This window comes from Bidens hawaiensis, unplaced genomic scaffold (genome assembly GCF_021521415.1).
Source record: "Bidens hawaiensis isolate Kalapana, Puna unplaced genomic scaffold, B.hawaiensis_p1.1 tig00011150_1, whole genome shotgun sequence".
Lineage (NCBI taxonomy): Eukaryota > Viridiplantae > Streptophyta > Magnoliopsida > Asterales > Asteraceae > Bidens > Bidens hawaiensis.
Genome location: NW_027491862.1, coordinates 289,225 through 307,284, shown reverse-complemented (window position 1 = coordinate 307,284; position 18,060 = coordinate 289,225). Strand labels below are relative to the sequence as shown.

Here is an 18,060-nt window from a genome sequence, read left to right as displayed (position 1 = left end):
GCTGACCGGTATGACCCGAAAGTCGATAGTATTCAGTTGGGGAAAGTTTCAGGAAGAAGCCTTTGAAGAATTGAAGAAGAGGCTCACGCAAGCTCCAATCCTTACTTTGCCCGATGGCAACGAGGATTTCGTTGTTTGTGCTGATGCCTCGCATCAAGGGTTAGGTTGCGTGTTGATGCAACGGGGGAAGGTGATAGCTTACGCGTCTAGACAGTTGAAGGTCCATGAAAATACTTATCCGACGCATGATCTGGAGTTAGCAGCTGTAGTGCATGCTCTTAAGATATGGAGGAATTATCTGTACGGTACTAAGTGTACTATCTATACCGATCATAAGAGTTTAAAGTACTTCTTCGAACAGAAAGAACTGAACATGAGGCAGAGAAGATGGTTAGAATTGATAAAGGATTACGACTGTGAGATTAGGTATTACCCCGGTAAAGCTAACGTGGTCGCTGATGCGTTAAGTCGTAAGAATGAGGAAGTCCTTGCAACAGTGAAGTCATATAAGTTGATCATGAACTCAAGTCTTTTGAAGAAATCATCAAAGTGCAGTCAGAAGTGTTAGTAGACGAAGGGTTAGTAAAGAAAGAAAGGATTTATGGCCAGCAAGATGAGTTGATGGAAAACACTCATGGAGTTAAAACTAGATTTGACCGTATGTGGATTCCACGCCATGGTGATCTTAGAAGTCGAATCTTAGATGAAGCTCATAAGTCAAGGTACTCAATCCATCCTGGAGCTACAAAGATGTACCAAGACTTGAAAAGAGATTACTGGTGGCCAGGAATGAAGAATGATGTAGTGGATTATGTTAGTAAGTGCTTAACTTGCTTACAAGTCAAGGCCGAGCACCAAAAGCCTTATGGGAAGATGCAACCGCTAGAGATACCTGAGTGGAAATGGGAACACATCACCATGGATTTCATAACTAAGCTACCTCGTACAGCTAAGCATCATGATACCATCTGGGTGATTGTGGACCGTTTGACCAAGAGTGCTCACTTTCTGCCCATACGAGAGGCCATCTCGTCAGAAACGTTAGCAAGCTTGTTCATCAAGGAAGTGGTAACCAAGCATGGAGTACCGTTATCGATCGTGTCTGATAGGGATACACGGTTTACTTCGAGGTTCTGGAAGAAATTCCATGAAGCTATGGGGACGAGGTTGAACATCGGTACGGCGTATCATCCTCAAACCGATGGACAGTCTGAACGGACGATCCAAACCCTTGAGGATATGCTACGTGCTTGTGTTTTAGATTTTGGTGGAAGTTGGGATGATCATCTGCATCTGGCAGAGTTCTCCTATAACAACAGTTACCATTCAAGTGTTGGTATGCCACCGTTTGAGATGCTGTACGGTAGACGATGTAGAACCCCGGTGTGTTGGGGTGAGATTGGTCAGAAGGAAATGGGAAGCCTAGAAGTGGTTCAAGAAACGTCTTCAAAGTTCGATCAGATCAAAGCAAGAATGAAAGCCGCGCAAGACAGACAAAAGTCTTATGCAGATAAGCGGCGAAGACCAATTGAGTTTAACGTTGGTGACAATGTGATGCTCAAGGTCTCGCCTTGGAAGGGGATTATCCGTTTTAGGAAAAGAGGAAAGTTGAGTCCGAGGTACATTGGACCGTTCAAGGTTGTAAAACGTGTGGGTGAAGTAGCTTATAAACTGGATTTACCCGATGAGTTAGAAGGAATTCATTCAACCTTCCATGTTTCTCATCTGAGGAAGTGTCTAGCTGATGACACGTCTCACGTGCCATTGATGGACATTGAGGTTGATGAACAATTGAACTACATCGAGCAACCGATAGCGATCGTTGACCGTAAGGAGAAGCAGCTTCGTCACAAGATTATACCTTTGGTAAAAGTGATATGGAAACACCGTAAGGGATCAGATGCTACTTGGGATGCCGAGGATGAGATGCGCAAGTTTTACCCTAGTTTGTTTATGTAATAGTTAGGTTTCGGGGACGAAACCTCTTTAAGGGGGGAAGACTTGTAACATCCTAAAATTTATAATGTTGAATAAAGAAAGTTATGTTAGTGATTTCGCGTTTTTAATTATTAATGTCGGGTAGGAGCGGATCAGGGACTTGGATTAATTGAGGTGGGTTAAATGAGAATGGGATTTAAGGGATATAAATATCCCCTAAACCCAAAAATATCTTCATTTACATCTATTCCTTCACACTTCCAAAACACACACACCCCATACACAAGCCGACCGGCGGCCGAGATCCGAGGAGAGAGAGAGAGGCCGAGAGCCGTAGAGAGAGAGACCAAGATCCGAGAGAGAAGAGAGAGCGGTTGGTTGTGATTAAGCAAGGAAACAAGATCCAACAAGCTCAAAAAGGTAAGATTCTTGAACTTTGAAGTTTAAAGATCCAAGCTTTTTAGTGTTAAGTGACCGGAAATGGTCGGGAAGCGTAGTGGGTGATATTGAACCATAGCGGGGGTGTTAAAATCGCTCGAAATGTTGGACAGAAACCAAACAGCAGGCTGTCTGGGCAACTTCGCCTTCATCTGGGCAACTTCGCCTTCAAGCGATGAACTTCGCCTGCAAGCTAAGTTCGCCTGATGAACTTTGCCTGCAAGCTAAGTTCGCCTGATGACAAGTTCGCCTGAGGTTTAAGTTCGCCTGATGACAAGTTCGCCTGAGATTTAAGTTCGCCTGATGACAAGTTCGCCTGAGGTTTAACTTCGCCTAAAGCTAAGTTCGCCTGAGGTTTAACTTCGCCTGATAACAAGTTCGCCTGAGGTTTAACTTCGCCTAAAGCCAAGTTCGTTTAGAAAATAAATTAAAAATCTAATGAAAAAAAATGTGTTAAGACAGTTAATGGAAATAAAATTTTTCCAAGCTGACCTGGCAGCTCGACCCCAGCCAGGGGCTCTGCCCCTTGGACCCTGCTAGGGGCTGCCGCCCCTAGACCCCGCTGCCAGGGGCGCTGCCCCCGGACCCCCGTTCGTTGTGGGTAGTAATTAAGACTAGAAAGATGTTATAAGTAGTGATAGTTAAATTTATATGTATACTTGTTATACAGTCAGCCGTGCACAACTGAAGAAAGGGATTACGCTCAACGGAGAACGTAACCGTATTCAGGTGAGTTTCTAGCCCCATTTATGTGTTACGTTTTCGGGGCTGTGTGCATACTCAATATGTTTGTTAATACACTTATCCTAAGAGATAAGTGTATGCCTTATGTGGATAATGTGAAATGTATGAATGATTGCTTGATAGTACGTGAACGATCTTCGGATATTGCACGTACTGTCAGGTTATAATGCTATGTATAAGGTAAGTATGTTATGTATGTTTATGTGTATGAACATGATAGAGATAATAGAAGAAAGAAATGATAATGTATGGTTACGAAAAGGGTACCGAGCCCTACTAATACTCGAGGTATGATGTATGGTTGTATGGTAACGAAGAGGGAATCGAACCCTTCTAATATTCGAAAACTAGGGACCAGACCCTTATAATATCTGTGATGATAGGGACCAGACCCTTATAATATCTGTGATGTTAGGGAATCGAACCCTTCTAATATTCGAAAACTAGGGACCAGACCCTTATAATATCTGTGATGATAGGGACCAGACCCTTATAATATCTGTGATGTTAGGGAATCGAACCCTTCTAATATTCGAAAACTAGGGACCAGACCCTTATAATATCTGTGAGGTTATAGGGCGAAAGGCTCTTTAAAAAGTATGATTATGTATGTAAGGAAAGCATGAAGGTAAAAATGAACGTAAGATTATGAATGTAAAGAAAGTATGAAAGTAAAAAATGAAAGTAAAAGCACTTAGGTGTATATGAAAGAAAGTTAAGAGATTACGTGTGAAGCGTAAGAATGTATTGTATGATTATGTGATTAACTAGAACTCACTCAGCGTAGCTGACTTTTAGTATGCACGCAGGTGAGTAGGATGAGGCAGCTCGCTTGAGGAGACACATGGCACTGAACAAGAATCTGGCATCTGAAGACTTATGATGTTTTAATTTAATGCTTTAATGTTGAAAGACAAAGGATGTTTTGAGACAAGTTATGAATTATGTAAAGTTTTATGAAAGTTTTATATTCCGCGTAAATGTTTTAATTAACTCTGATATTTAGAACTGTGTTTATGAGTAAATCCAACATGAAAGTAGGGCTACCGGTAACGGGGCCTTACAAGACATATAATAGAAATAACCCCAGCCCTGCCGCCCCTAGAACCCCGCTGCCAGGGGCGCTGCCCCTGGACCCCTGTTCATTGTGGTTTATATAAAGATAGAAATACGATATGAGTAGTAATAGTTAATTAATACATTTAATCATTATACAGTTAGCCGTGCACAGCTCAAGAAAGGAATAACTATTAACGGTGAACGTAACCACATTCGGGTGAGTTCTAGCCCCATTCCTTGTTATGTTTTTGGGGCTGTGTGCATACTCGATGTGATTAGTTAATACCCTTATCCTAAGAGATAAGTGTATGCCATGTATGTATTATGTGAAAGATGTGAATGATTGCTTGTCGGTACGTGAACGATCTTCGAATATTGCACGTATTGGCAAGTTATGATTATGGATATAATGTTGTGTATAATGTATGATATGTACGTATGTTATGAATGAATATAAGAGATAGCCAGGTACAGAAGAAAGGGACTGAGCCCTAATAATACTCAAGGCAGAAAGGGACTGAGCCCTAATAATATTCAAGGCAGAAAAAGGGACCGAGCCCTAATAATACTCGAGGCAGTAGAGCGTAATGCTCTTTAAAACGTATAAGTATGTAAAGCATTGATAGATGCAAAGTATGTATAGAAAGAATAAAAGAAAGAATGAAAGAAAGAATGTATATATATATATATATATATATATACGAAATGAAGATGTAAAGGTTAGGAATATAATATGTATCTTCGGATGCGTATGTATAAGTAGGTGAAAGTATTGTATATTACCTAATTAACTAACTAGAACTCACTCAGCGTAGCTACTTTTAGTATGCACGCAGGTGAGTAGAATGAGACAGCTGGCTTGAGTGAGGGCACATGGCAGAAGAATAAGAGTTTGGCATCTGAAGACCTAAGACGTCTATGTTTAATGTTATGATATTTTGAAAGACAAGAATGTTTATTTTAAGACAGGTCATGGATTTATATGTAATGTTTTAGGAATTTTTTAATGTTCCGTGAATGTTTTAATTAACTCTGATATTTAGAACTATATTATGAGTAAATCTAGCACCAAATGTAGGGCACCGATAATGGGGTCTTACATTACTCAAGTTTAAATGTTAGTTACACATGTGTAATAAGTCGATTCGGTGTGTAAAAAATACCGTAATTTTTTTTGCGTTGATTACACTTACGTATTACATACGTGTAAAAAATTCAAAAAAAATATTGTTACGTTGAGTTCTTTCGAGTTCTTAAAACTCAAAGTGGTTCTCAAATAAATCAATCATATATATATATATATATATATATATATATATATATATACTAGTTAGGTGCCCGCGCGTTGCTGCGGGAAACAATACGTAAAGGTTGTTAGCAAGCCAAGCCTAGCTCGAGCTAGACTCAAACTTCAATCCGAGCTCAACCTCAAATCCATCTTGATTATTTTGATATTTATATAATTTAAGTTCTTTTAATCATATTTTTATTAAACATATAAAAGAAAAAAAAAATTAAAGTTGATTAATATTTAGATAATAATAAATAGTCAAAGTTGTAAGTATTCCTTAAACTTTGAATTGTAATAAGTTTGTTTATTTTTTTTATAAAAAAGATGAAGTGCTATATATGTAATTAAATGAAACATGAGATTGTAAAGTTTTTTCTTTAAAAATTTATACATTTATGCATAATTTCATGCAGTAATGACTTGTACATTTTAAACCGTCCATCTGTTTTGAAAAAAATTTATACTGAAACGTTAACAAAAATAAACATGTTTAAATTGGTATGTTTGAAAAATTTTTAATCTTATTTTTGTGAGGCATATATGAAGAAAACCAAATGAAATAAAGTTGAGTGAAAAGTGGGTACTCATGAGGGATTAAAGTTGTAACTATTTTCTTAATTAACAAAATTTATGTAAAGTTAAGATACCATACTTGTAATTATTTTGCTAAAAATCAAATGAATATGGGTTTTATGTGTGTAAAAGACAAGTGTATCCCTACTTAGACATGTAACTCATGCATTGAATGTTGTAAATTACTTAAAAATGAGTGTCTTAATTTGCCCATGAGTACTGCATTATATATAGTATAGATATACAGAGCAAGGTTATAATAAAAAGACAATGTTTCATAAGAAGTGTAGGAAATGATTTGAACCATAGGATGAAATAGAACACACAGGGGTATGATGGTCAATAATGAAATGTTTTAATTTTTGGAATATATAATTTGAAATTTTGCTGACTTTGTGGATCTGTTTATTTATAAAATTTCCATTCTTTATTTGTCACACACAAATTTTTTATGTCTTATGAAGATCATCGACATCAAATAGTTGACTCATAACATCCTTTTCGTTTTCTCAGTTTATTTTGAAACAATCACCGACGTTCGGCGTTTGGCTATCAACCCTCGCATAGTTACGTCATTTTCTGCTCTTCGATCAGCCGATGTACAACACTATAGCCTGTCGGGATAGTGCCACCCAGGCCATCGCCGCTGATCTTCGGCTCTGTTTGCAATAATCGATTCCTTTTCCCTTCTTGCCGGAAATACATATCGGAGGCTAATACATCCTTTTGGAGAAGATGAGATATTTATGAAAATTGCATGTCAAAATATCAATAGGAAAAATCAGTCGGTAGTTATGGAGGTAGAAGGTAAAAGAAACATGATGGAGGTGTTCATAGTTGAAGATTAATTTGTATTGTATTCTTATTTAATTAAAAGAAAAGTTGTATTTTATAATTAGAAAAAGCAAATCAGTGTGTTACGATTTGTGGCCAAGATTTGAATTGTATACATGTAATTAAAACATAAAGTGTATTTCTTAAAACAAAAAAAAAAACCTCCGTCACAATGTCTCTGGTCATACGATCGGAAATGATTTTTTCATACGATTGAATGTGTTTTAAATCTTTGTTTATATGTAGTATTTTTGTTCATGAACGTTGGTTATGATGTTTATATAAACTTAATTATAGATGATTAGTTTTAATATTTAATGATTGGTGTGTTTTTAGTGTTTATAGTTGATGTTTTAGTATGATGTTTATTGCGTTTTTGTACATCATGTTCAACATAATTTGTTTTTGTTCTTGGTGTTGTGTTTTAAATTTTGATGAGAATTTGGTGTTGTATTTTAAACACATTGTAAAATAGATTATGATGTTCTTGGTGTTTTGTTTTAATTTTAGATTAAAATTTGGTAATCATATATATAATATAGTGTGTTTTTTTTATTGATGTTCTTGGTGTTTTTTTGTAAATTTGGACTAAACTTTGGTGATATGTTTTATAACACACTGTAATTCAGCAAAGTTTTATGTTATGTGTTTGTGGTGTTTTTGTGTGTTTTTATGGTAATTCAACAAGGTTTATTTATAGTATGTATTTATCTTAAATTTGGATGAAAATATGATAATTAAATATTTAATAAATATTTTCATATATAATATAACACATGAGACGATTATGCCCTTTAACACATCTTTATATGCCTTTAAACTAAAACACACCCTCAATTATCTAATCTTTCCATCTTAACCGTTGATTGCTAAGATCCAATGCTTCAGATTTCTTCCTACACTTTTTAGACACTCTCATCCTTTTAGAATAACCCCTCCCTATATATATATATATATATATATATATATAATTATAAAAGAATGATAAAAATAATTAAATAATATATACATTATGTAATGTATTAAAGTTACAACTTTAAATAGTAAAAACTGATTTAAATACATTCAATAAATTAACTGAGTAATTAATAAATCATAAACCATATGATTCTTAGTTAATTTAAAATATTATTTGAGTCAAGCTCAAACTTTAAAATTAAAATTGGTATTAAGTCGATGTCTCTCTTTCTAATTCATCAACTTAATTTGATTTCATTTACATCCTACATTCTAGTTCCTACGTATAGTTATTAGGGGTAAAGTTAAAATACAAAAGACAACAAAAATGAGAATGGTGAGAAGGAATCTAATCCATTGATCTTAGATTTGGATGGTGGAAATTAATTTGAAAAAAAAATTGATGAAAAAGGCATGAAGGTAATAACCCACTTATGATGGCTCTCTCTCTCTCCACATGCAAGACACATGTCAATTCCTCCATGATTTTAAAACGTCTATAACTTTTTCATACAACGTTTTTTTAGAAAAAAATTTTTACCATAATAAAGAGCGTTTTTTTATCTTTAATATGAATATCATATTATTATAAAAATTTAAAAAAAGTTGGTGGGTTTTTTTGTATTGTGTTATTTGGTTGTTCATTGTGTTTTTTAATTGGGTTTTTCTATGCATTGTGTTATATATTTTGGTCATTGTGTTTTTCAACTGATACTTATATTAAAGATAAAAATTAAAACAAAAAGTATGTCATTGTGTCTTTCTTTTGTCACTATGTCTTTGTAATCAACATTTGCTTTATGTTGATTATGTATTACGTTCAAGCCATTGTGTAATATGTAGATTTCATTGTGTTTTACGTTTAAGGTCATTGTATTATATGTATTTACCATTGTGTCTTACGTTTAAGGTCATTGTGTTACATGTATTTACCATTGTGTCTTACGTTTAAGGTCATTGTGTTATATGTATTTACCATTGTGTCTTACGTTTAAGGTCATTGTGTTATATGTATTTACCATTGTGTCTTACGTTTCAGGTCATTGTGTTATATGTATTTACCATTGTGTCTTACGTTTAAGGTCATTGTGTTATATGTATTTACCATTGTGTCTTACGTTTAAGGTCATTGTGTTATATGTATTTACCATTGTGTCTTACGTTTAAAGTCATTGCGTTATATGTATTTACCATTGTGTCTTACGTTTCAAGTCATTGCGTTATATGTATTTACCATTGTGTCTTACGTTTCAGGTCATTGTGTTATATGTATTTACCATTGTGTCTTATGTTTCAGGCCATTGTGTTGTTATATTACATGTATTCATTATTGTGTTTTACGTTTCATGTTATTGTGGAATATGCATTCATCATTGTGTTTTATGTTTGTTGGTATTTTTCATTGTATATATATTATTACACAACGGTGTTACTAGTATTTTAAAAAAATACAATGATCAGTTGAAAGACACAATGGCAAAAAAACACAATAATAAACAGAAAAATACAATGACGAAAAAAGACACAATGGTAAGCAAAAAGACACAATGAAGTAAATTATTTTTTATTCTTAAATAACAAAATTATACTCTTATTAAAGGTAAAAAAACGTTTGTTATTATGGTGAATTGTATTTTTTAAAAAATATATCATACGAAAAAGTTATAGACATTTAAAAATGATGGAGGAATTAGCATGGAACTTGCATGTGGAGATAGAAAATGTGTAATATTACTTATATACCTTTTTTTATTTGGTCCATACTTGACACATGTCAATTAATTATGGCTTCTCATCATTCTCATTTTTATTCCCCTTTATAGAATAACTTGATCCTAGTTATTAGATCCCACTTTTCAAAAAGATCTGCGCGCTTGATTAAGTTCTAGATTTGGTTCAAAAGTCTTGATGATTTGGCAACTAAACTATTCATGCATGGATACAAGGTCCAAACGAGTTAACTCCCGAAACCGCGCTATGTATCGCTACATTGACCAAAAACCAAGTCAACCTAGGTCTGCATGAACCCCTATTATAATCTAAAAGAATCAGTCTACGTCCCCTAATTATCAATATTATATAAATCACACAATCTTCCTTTAATTTCACACAATATTCTTATCGATTTGCAAGTTCGAATATGTCTTTGCAAGCTCAACCCAACGTTCATCAACAACACATGTACCAAAAAGGTGTAAAACATATGTGTGACAATGGGCTCACACAAGTTCCAAACAAATACGTTTTACCCGAACCCGAAAGACCACATAATCTAGTTGCTGATGGCTGCATCAGTTTGCCGGTAATTGATTTCGCACAGCTTCAAGGAGCAGACAGACCTCGTGTGCTCGCATCCCTCTCGAGAGCTTGTCAGGAGTTCGGGTTTTTCCAGGTAAGTATTTGTTACTTGTTATTATATTTGTAGTTAGAATATTAAGATAGTTATTCACGCTGTATCAATTCGTCGGTTATCTTTATCATATCATTTTCATTGTAATCTCTATTAAAGAGAGACCATTTTTAGTAATTTAATATTTATAAAGTGGTACAATTAATATTATCAATACCATTTTGTTCTTAGTTTCAGTTTAGTTTTATGATTAAAAGTTCACAAATGGAGTAAAATTATGATTGGTGTTAATGCAGTTGATAAACCATGGGATTGGTGATGAGACTATCAGGAATATGATAGATGTTAGTAAGCGGTTTTTTGAGCTACCGTTTGAGGAAAGACAACGGTACATGTCATCGGATTTGCATGCACCAGTTCGGTATGGCACCAGTTTTAACCAGAACAATGATAGGGTTTTTTGCTGGAGAGACTTCTTGAAGCTGAGTTGTCACCCCATGCAAGATTTTGCTTCCTTTTGGCCTTCTTCTCCTCTTGATTAAGGTAAACCCTAATTAATAATTACTCAAAGTTTTATTGTACGGTAATGTCTATATGCATCATCTGATATCAATTGATGCTTAAAGCCTAAATTACATGTGAGAATGAGTTTTAATCGCATACCCGTCTGTTTTGATCTTTCAGCAATCAGCCACATGAATATATACAGGGATGTATTTAATACATAACCAGATTTAAGTAAAGAAACATAAACATTTGTACATATTGTTAACGAAATTTAGTGGAGAACGAAAGATATTGGCGGTTATGCGATTAATTAACCTAGCTCCCCTATGTATCAAAGTAACAATAAAGTTATAACAATTATAACAATATCGGCACCCAGCATCGACAGTTCGACACGTTGCCCGGAAAACTTGCTACGATGCCTTATAATACACGTAACACATGCAATTACAGTTTTATACTTAATTTGGTTTTATACTGATAGTTTTACTTTATCAACTTATTTATAACTTTGTAAAGTATTTCTACACTTATTATAAGTTTGTAAATCTTCTTCTGAGTACTTTTATGTATGACATCATTTTATAATTATTTTTTAGTATTTGAATGAATGAACTGTGAAGAATCACTTATTTGTTGGAATGTAATCAAGTAAGTGTGTAACGATATCTTATAATTGAAACAGGGAATCCATGGGTGTATACACCACAAAAATCCAACATTTATACGAGAGGGTGATGGAGGCGGTACTCGAAAGCCTTGGAGTGACAAACGAGACCACGATTTATGAACAAGGAAACCAACTTATGATCGTGATTGTTACCCAGCATGCCCACAACCTCAGCTCACACTAGGTCTGCCACCTCATTCGGATTATGGCTTGCTCACTCTTCTCCTTCAAGATCAAGTTGAAGGTCTTCAAATACAACACAAAGGCAAATGGATTACTGTTAAACCCATCCCTAAGTCGTTTGTTGTTAATATTGGCGACCAATTTGAGGTCAGTCTCTTCTTGTTATACCCTAATTTCGAACATAAAATACATACTCAATACACTTTACATTTGCTCCACACTAGAGTTTAACCTGGTAAGCACCAAAGTTTCCTCTGGCAAAGGTCTCGTGTTTGAATCTTACTTTTATTGTTTTCTATAATAACTTATTGAAGACTACTCATCTAACACAAACTGTGATTTACATGATCTTAAATTTTGTATTTTGTGACAGATATTTAGCAACGGAAGGTACAAGAGTGTGGTGCATAGGGCGGTGGTTAACTCCATGAGATCTAGACTCTCGGTGGCGTCATTGCATAGTCTAAATGCAAACTATAATGTTACACCATCACCGATACTCATTGATGAGTCAAACCCTAAACTTTATCGAGACACAAACTATGCCGATTTTGTAGATTATCTTTCTTCCTCGGATTTTAAGTGTAAGAGGTTCCTAGAATCAAGAAAACTACACTAAATCAAGTTTTGAGACATTAACTTTGTTTGGATGTATAAGTCAACACATTTGTTGGTAACTTGTTGAGTAATTGTGAGTTTTATGTTTTTGTTAGAGTTGACTTTGGAACAAAAAAAAACTTTTACTAAACAAAGTCAACCAACGTTCGTTATCATTTTGACAAATATTTTGCGTAGAAGTATTTATACAAGAGCCAGTCTTTGCATCAATCAAACTACAAATTGTCAACGCAAATCCATGGTATGTGAGAAATGCCTTCGACCAGCGGCTTTTTATTTGTATTTATTATTAGAGATTGCATTAATTGGGAATATTTTGAAGAATTATAATTGGAGTATAGTCGTGTTATTTCATAAGTCTAAGTTTTTAAGTTGTGGTTTTCCAAGGCTGGCCCAGCCGTATTGGAGACCTAAAACGAAACAAAAATTCGAGGCCTTTTTCGAAACTTATTGTTACAAAGAAAAACCATTAACCACAAATATCGTCTATTCAATTAACTTAAGGGCCATTTTCATAATTTTGTATATTTTAATATAACTTTAGTTTATATTGAAGGTCTTATTCAAGTGAAGGCCTAAAGCTCTAGAATAATTTTACTCCCCTAATAAACGGCCTTGGATTTTTCTCCTACACATTTTGTTCATAAAAAATAATGATACCAAAAACAATTTTATTGCATCCATATATACCAAACCCTAGTTAATAATAGTCGTGGTTACCATCCCAATTTAATTATCCTATACTTCCCTCTAACAGTCGACGATGGCCGATGAGTCTTCATCATCGGTTATTACCGAAGTAAAGATTATCCATTCGGTTTATTCAGATACCAACATTTGATTGAGGTGTCGATGGTCAATCAAAAATATAATAAAATCCTTGTTCTTAACTACCTTAGACTTTAGTATAAGAAGTAGGGTTATCGTATCCACTAAAATTCGTTGAAAATGCTAAGTAAATCGTTGCCATTTTTACTAATTGTGAAAATAAGACTGGGGTTGTTGATTTAATTGATTATAAAAACTAATTTCATATACATGCAAAATATATCTAGTTTGTAAAATTTTAATTAAGAACGAAGTAATCACTATGAATTTCAGATTTAATAAACAACATCACAGGATATCAAAATATATTACGTGACTTTGTTTAAATTATTCAATCCAATTTAAAATCCAAAACATTATTGAATTGTTCCCGATGAAAAAAAATCAAGAAATGACGAAATTAAATTGAAATTAAACAACACAAGACTAATTAAATAAACTAAAAAGACACTTTTTAGCACAATCAAATGATTACTTACTCGAATCCTACACCCGAGAGTAATCATCACGAATAGTTTAGCATTGCCACTGCATCATATGATCTTTAAATATTGATTCACATGATGGAAACACAAATCAGAGTAGAATCGAGGTATTAGGAAGCTCCAAGAAAACCATTGTTATTGCCCAAAAAGTTACCACGGTCATTGCACGCGAGTAATAGCCAGCAAAACGAATTAAAAAGGATTCTTAGGGTTATTAAGTGACTAAGCCGACGTACGGCCCACACCCAATAACTGTGCCATGGACCATACTCCAATCGTGAGGCTAAAGTAACACCATATTTGGATATCTCTCTCTGAGAAACCCAAGATTCAAATATAAAGAACAAATAGCTTAACTGCTAACCATATCAGATTTCATTGCACGAGTTAAAACAAAAGGCTTCAAGGCTAATGAGTTGCTTTCGTAGGTTTAACAAACGAACAATAATTGATCAAACTAGCATCTAACAGAAAATGTACAAGTAGGAAAAACAATTAAAATGGTTAAATAAGGGTTAATCCTATTGCCTCTCCTCTTTTGTCTTTATGTAACAATCTAGTTGATGATCCACTTTAAATGATCAATGTGGTTCGAAGTTCAAACTCAAATTTGTTTGTATCATCACAACCAAAGTTACATGGATTTTTGCCTCATTATCTAATATATGTAAATGACAAGTTTGGTGTCGTTAAACTGTCATGGGCTATTTGGCAGCACCTTACTTGTCATAGCATTTTTTTTTTTGTTTTTTTTCCTTCTAGTAATGTAACGAAAATAATAGAAGCTGACTAAATGACATTTTTATTTTCTTCTTTGTTTATTTAATTATGATATAATAACAAACGTGACGAAAACCGACCCAATTTGCATAGACTCAACGTCTGGGACCTGTAACGCTCGGTCTTACCAATGCCCAAGTTTACTGACCGGCACCACCCCATTGGTCCACTCAATTTTTATATTTTTTCTTTTTTTAGTTACGATACCGTAACAAACGTAGCCGAAACCGACTAAGTTCATGTCCAGTTACCGCCTCAATTCCCGGGACCTACAACGCTTGAGTTTTATCATCGCCCAGATTTATCGACCATACAAATGTCGTTTTAACTAATTTATTTTTTTATATGTTAACCGACTAAGAATATATTTTTTTACGCTAAGATTTTACCAATGGTAACTATACCGTAAAGAACGTAAATGATACTAACTGAATTCGTGTCAACTCACCGACGTAATGCTCGGGTTTTACCAACACCCAGGTTTCAACGTTGATGTCTTACCAATTTCCCCGGCATAACGTTCCGGGTGAAAATCTAGCTTATATTTAACTAGTTTTTTACCCGGCGCGTTGCGTCGGGCAGGTTGGTAAAACTCGGGCGTTGGTAAAACTCAAACATTGTAAGTCTCGACTTTGAGGCGGTAAGTCAACACGATTTGGTTAGTTTTGGTTATGTGCATTATGACATCAGGACTAAAACAAAAACAGTTTAAAAACTGAGGTGAACCAATGAGGTGACGTTGGTGAATAAAGCCCGGGCTTTGGTAAAACCCGAGCGTTGAGGCGATAAGTCTACCCAAATTTGGCTAGTCTCCGTCACGTGCTTTACGATACCTGAACTAAAAAACAAACATAAAATAAAAACAAAATTGGTATCATGTCAGTTTTCGTTACTGTACCGATACTAAAAAAAATGCGGTGATTGTATGCAAACTGGGTCGGTTTCACTTAACAATACAACTATCCGGTCCACGCCCAAGTTAATGATAAAAGATAAATCATTCTACCATACACAAAAACATAAATATCACAATTAAAAGAATGAAACAATGATTTGCTACATCACTAAAGAAATGACACAGATAAGGATTCCATAGATATGAAATACACAACCATAAATAACACAATAAAAAAGTTAATACAATGAATTGCAACATCAGAGATTCGAACTTGGGTTCCAAGCCGGCCAAAACATTTTCCTTTACCAATATGACCACCCAGCCAACACCAATGCATGTGCTAGCTTTCAAAACCATTAATACATATACAAAAACATAAAGAGTCCACTTTGTGACACCAAACTCTTCTTTTATACTAATTAAATAATTAATATAAATGACTTTTAATCAATGCTTGTTACTCTAAAATATGGGCTTCTATCTTAATTTTTTATGGGCTAAAAATTTATTAAAAAAAAAGACTTTGTATGTAGGAGCAATAGTTTTTTTAAAGTGTTTGGCGTTCAAAAATCTAAGAGGTCGATTGAATAATGATAATATATCTATCTACTTTAATAAAAGACTACTCATTCTTGTCATTTGTCAATCTTATAGCTCTTTTCACTTTTTTTTCAACTCATTTCAATATATGGTCATTATCTTAAAGTCATTTCAATATATAAATTCAAGTTTATTTTTATAAAACATAAATTTTAATCGATTTATTCATTAACATTAATGGTGAAATAAGAAAACAAGAAAATATCAAAAATTAAAGTTGCAGGCTTGCTAAAATAAAATTTTCAAGTCATATGTAATAGCATATTAAATAAATAAATGTGCATCACTGTCGAAGAATTTAGATTTGTATGGTAATAAACTACAAATTGTTTTTAATTGGGATTCGAGCAACAGTGCATAATTTTTTTTTTATATAAAATTGGTTTCTGATTTAAATTTAAAATTTTCTCATATGTAATTGAACTCCGAAAAATGTGCATTTTCTTAATTTTCTCCAAACATTTTGTATAAATATTGCAAACATTGAGAATACCTATTATATATATCTTGGTGTTTAACATTAAATTATTGAAGTTGAATATTATTATTATAATTCATATGTATAACGATTTACTATATGAATTATCTGTCATTTATTTATATGACTTTTTTGTGTGATATAAAGGGTTTTATCAAAAAAAATATCAATATTTAGTTTTCAATATTTTCTTTTATAACTCATACCAAAATGCTTCAGAAACATGTACCTTAGAACTTGATTTATAGTTTTTTATACATTAAATATATTTAATTTAATATGTTGGAATATCGTTTTCATCAATTTTTTACATAATTTTAATATTATACTAACTTATTAATTTTATTTTTATACAAATACAACGAATTAGGGTTATGATAGTTTTTCTTGTTGGTTAGTACATAATTAAAGTATTTATTATCGTTATATTCAAAATTAAAGTTATACATAAAATTTTTTAAAAAAAATATTATAACATTTATTATTAAAATATGTTATACAATTTCATTATTATTCACACCTTAATTATAGTGTAACTTAATAATAATATTTAATAATTTTATTTTTAATTTATTTTATTGTTTGTAACTTAATCATGTTCCTCATTACATTTAAAGGATATTTAAAAAAATAGTTAATTCGGTTTAAAGTTGTTTACCATGCTTCCACAAAATCGACATATTTGCTTCTTCTTTCTTATTTTTTTCTCTATAAGTTGTTAGAATATATATCGATTAATTAAGTATTCCAATAACTTCCCATAATATAAACTAATAACACGGGATTAGAATTTAAAATTTAAACATTCCTTATCCAATACTTTCAACTATTATAAATAAGAATAATACAATCACTTTATACAACTTTAAATCTTCTAATATTTCGCTAACGCGGAATAATCATTGTTATTTGAACAATGGCTTTCAGGTTAGTGTGTCTTTGTCATTTTCATGAGAATTACATTCACATGAAATGAAACAAATCATTTTGTTATATTTTAATTTTCGATTTTATATGTTGCTTGATTATACAACTTTTAATTGTAAAATATAAAGTCAATTAAAAATTTTTCATATGTACACAGAATATTAATGAAAACAAATTTATCATGATCAATCAATTTCAGTATCTAAAAATTCTAAGGATGATTATATCATCAAAGTCAGGTAATCTGGTTTTTGGAATTAGGGCTGCTAAATCATGTATACCCATAAACAATAAGACCCGGACACGATAAGACACGAATACGAAATGTGTATACCTATACATGACATGAAAACTTATCATGTACATGTATCTCAAACATGAACTTATTACTACCTGGTATACACAATAAAACACGATAAGAAATTTGGATAATAGGTAGGTAGTAAATTGGATAATGGTTGTAACGACCGGAGGAAGCATCGGCTACTGCGAGGACGGAGTTTAGAGGAAGAGCTGATGGACGGAAAGGGAATGTCGTGAGTGGTGAAGGCTGAGAAACAGAGAGTGAGAATGTTTTAGGAATTTAGGGTTTATGATAACTTATAATTATGTATATTTAATTATAAAAATCTAACCATATACTTAACATGTACTTAACAGGTAAACATGTATTTTACTTGTTTAGACACGAAAATTAAAGGGCAAATTCATGTATACTTGTTTAGTTTAAGGCCTTACCTGTAACTTGTTAAAATCGTGTAGCTACGTGTCGTGTAATCGTGTGTCCTGTATAAATTGCCAACCCTATTTGGAATAATCATGTTTTCTTATAAACATGAACAGATGATCTCAAATGGCATCATATTAATTGACTAAATGGTATGATATTTTATGTGTATGAA

General features: G+C 33.2%; 1 pseudogene; it reads left to right on the top strand.

Annotated features, from left to right (window-relative positions):
- The first annotated feature begins 9,738 nt into the window (after positions 1-9,738).
- Positions 9,739-12,163, top strand: LOC143537160 (putative 2-oxoglutarate-dependent dioxygenase SLC1; annotated as a pseudogene).
- The last annotated feature ends 5,897 nt before the right edge of the window (positions 12,164-18,060 follow it).